The sequence below is a fragment of the Rhinoderma darwinii genome, chromosome 7, assembly GCF_050947455.1.
Source record: "Rhinoderma darwinii isolate aRhiDar2 chromosome 7, aRhiDar2.hap1, whole genome shotgun sequence".
Taxonomy (NCBI): Eukaryota; Metazoa; Chordata; class Amphibia; order Anura; family Rhinodermatidae; genus Rhinoderma; species Rhinoderma darwinii.
This window is the reverse complement of record NC_134693.1, coordinates 26,511,528-26,515,363: the sequence shown is the minus strand read 5'-3', so window position 1 is coordinate 26,515,363 and position 3,836 is coordinate 26,511,528.

Sequence of the window (3,836 nt, the reverse complement as noted above, 5' to 3'; positions counted from 1 at the left end):
CTGCAGCTGTCACTTGGACTGAATTGTCATCCCGGGAGGTCAGACTGGAGGAAGAAGCCGGGAGTTATCGGTAAGTCAGAACTTTTTTTTTTTATTGTGTATATTGTGATCGGAAGTCACTGTCCAGGGTGCTGAACCAGTTTAACTCTTTCAGCACCCTGGACAGTGACTGTCTCCTGCCGGGTTCGGTCAAAACAAGTTCGGCCGAACCCGGTGAAGTTCGGTTCGCTCATCTCTAAGACACTCCGTTCGGATGTTTGTAAACAGAAAAGCACATGGTGCTTTTCTGTTTACATTCAGTTTGACAGCTCTTGCGCGAATCACGCAGTTCGCACGGAAGTGCTTCCGTGTGACCTTCGTGGTTTTCACGCACCCATTGACTTCAATGGGTGCGTGATGCGCGAAAAACGCACGATTATAGAACATGTCGTGAGTTTTACGCAACGCACTCGCGCTGCACAAAATTCACGCATTGTCTGCACTGCCCCATAGAGTAATATAGGTGCGTACGACACGCGTGAAAAGCACGCGCGTCGCACGCGCGTATATTACGCTCGTGTAAATGAGGCCTAAGGCAGTTTCGACCAGACCGACCTACCCATCTCTCCTTATTTCTGTCATTTCTATCATTTTGTTGTAGTAGGTGCCTATAGAGCTCTGTCTCATGATCATAACTAGAATATTCCCATAGCTCTTCTCCATGTGATACTTTGTACACATCAAGTGCCCTTTTGGCCTCCTTTGGGCTCGAATACGTCCGTATACCTATTTTTCTTCAAAGGAAGGAATAGCGTAGTAGACGCCGTTTTTCCATCCCGGCGGATCCTTCAAAAAATGCATTCCACACGGTATACAGTACGTTTGGTTAAGGTGACGTATGCCATAGCCTTTCACAATGTATCTGTTAAACGGATACCATTATAATCAATGGATGACAGATCCGTTAGTCAGATACCTATTAGTGACATCCATCACCCATAGACTAAAATGGTATCCATTTAACGGATACGTAATCAACTCTCATATCCCCAGATCACGACATATCGGTTTTAACAGATACCATTATAATCTATGGTGACGGATGCCACTGTTACGCATCCATCACTTCCTACATTTAACGTATACGTCGGGAGATTTTTTCCAATGTATAGGTCGAACGTAGGCAAAAAACGCAATGTGAACAGGGCCTAACCCATACACACACACATATATATATATATATATATATATATATATACAGTGAAGGAAATAAGTATTTGATCCCTTGCTGATTTTGTAACTTTGCCCACTGTCAAAGACATGAACAGTCTAGAATTTTTAGGCTAGGTTAATTGAACCAGTGAGAGATAGATTATATTTTAAAAAAAACCTGAAAATAACATTGTCAAAATTATATATATTTATTTGCATTTTGCACAGAGAAATAAGTATTTGATCCCTTTGGTAAACAAGACTTAATACTTGGTGGCAAAACCCTTGTTGGCAAGCACAGCAGTCAGAAGTGTTTTGTAGTTGATGATGAGGTTTGCACACATGTTAGATGGAATTTTGGCCCACTCCTCTTTGCAGATCATCTGTAAATCATTAAGATTTTGAGGCTGTCGCTTGGCAACTCGGATCTTCAACTCCCTCCATAAGTTTTCGATGGGATTAAGGTCTGGAGACTGGCTAGGCCACTCCATGACCTTAATGTGCTTCTTTTTGAGACACTCCATTTTTAATGTCCTGGTGGAGGGAAGGAGGTTGTCACTCAGGATTTGACGGTACATGGCTCCATCCATTCTCCCATTGATGCGGTGAAGTAGTCCTGTGCCCTTAGCAGAGAAGCACCCCCAAAACATAATGTTTCCACCTCCATGCTTGACAGTGGGGATGGTGTTCTTTGGGTCATAGGCAGCATTTCTCTTCCTCCAAACACGGCGAGTTGAGTTAATGCCAAAGAGTTCAATTTTAGTCTCATCTGACCACAGCACCTTCTCCCAATCACTCTCAGAATCATCCAGATGTTCATTTGCAAACTTCAGACGGGCCTGTACATGTGCCTTCTTGAGCAGGGGGACCTTGCGGGCACTGCAGGATTTTAATCCATTACGGCGTAATGTGTTACCAATGGTTTTCTTGGTGACTGTGGTCCCAGCTGCCTTGAGATCATTAACAAGTTCCCCCCGTGTAGTTTTCGGCTGAGCTCTCACCTTCCTCAGGATCAAGGATACCCCACGAGGTGAGATTTTGCATGGAGCCCCAGATCGATGTCGATTGACACTCATTTTGTATGTCTTCCATTTTCTTACTATTGCACCAACAGTTGTCTCCTTCTCACCCAGCGTCTTACTTATGGTTTTGTAGCCCATTCCAGCCTTGTGTAGGTCTATGATCTCGTCCCTGACATCCTTAGAAAGCTCTTTGGTCTTGCCCATGTTGTAGAGGTTAGAGTCAGACTGATTAATTGAGTCGGTGGACAGTAGTCTTTTATACAGGTGACCATGTAAGACAGCTGTCTTTAATGCAGGCACCAAGTTGATTTGGAGCGTGTAACTGGTCTGGAGGAGGCTGAACTCTTAATGGTTGGTAGGGGATCAAATACTTATTTCTCTGTGCACAATGCAAATAAATATATATAATTTTGACTATGTGATTTTCTGTTTTTTTTTTTTAATATAATCTATCTCTCACTGATAAAATTAACCTAGCCTAAAAATTCTAGACTGTTCATGTCTTTGACAGTGGGCAAACTTACAAAATCAGCAAGGGATCAAATACTTATTTCCTTCACTGTATATATATATATATATATATATATATATTAGATGAATCCCAGACAAGGAGGGATTCACATAGGACTTTTATCACCACAGGTAGATCCTTCCTAATGTTTAGGTTGGTTTTGGAGTTTTAACGCCACTCTTCCCGCCTATTTTAAGCAAAATTAAGCTCAAGGTTAGCAACTGTAGGTGATTGGATCAAAACCTTTGGCCCATGTGACCTAGTTGGTGAGGAAGAATTTATGCTTCCCCCAGTAACAGGTAGGGTATTGGATTTGTAAATCCATGTGACCTACCTATTTGTTTATTTAAAAAGTGATGCTGTGAGTCATGGGCTGTCAGCTCCTAATCATGAGGACTCTTGGATTGTGCTCCCCGGCCCCAAGCACTTTATGTAGGTGCGAGTATTGTGTTAGTATTGTTACTGTTGTTTTATTTTATTTGTCACAAACTCTTTATTAGAAGGAGGTTTCACTCACTCATTTTGTGGCAATTTGAACTCGGGTCCATGCTTATGGCTGGACTTATTATGTTGTGAAGGTTTTAGTAATGTTTTTATTTACGAGTTTAAAATTATTTTATCTGACCTTTAAAGGCTATATAAACCTTTTGAAATTGTTTTTTTATTTTATTTTTTCAATAAAAATGTCTATCAGTGTGTTGTGCAACTTTCTAAATACTTTTATTAAATAATATTTTAACTTTTTGAGATACAGCGGCTTTGCATCCTGTATACAGAGCAGCTACATCGTGCGCTGAGACCTGAATCCGTCAGGTCAGCGGCACTGACGGGTTCAGTATCAGCAGGTCCTGCGGGTGTCTCTGACATGCAGGATCCAACTGTTCTCGATCCTAGTTTATGAACTTAGATGTGATCGGTAACAGATCGATCCTGCGTGTCAGAGACTCGCAGGACCCACTGACGCTGAACCCGTCAGTGCTGCTGACCTGACGGATACAGGTTTCAGAACTAGATACAGCTGCTCTGTATACAGGATACAAAGCAGCTGTATCTCAAAAAGTCAAAATAATTTTTAATGAAAAAAGAATTTAGAAAGTTGCACAAAACACACT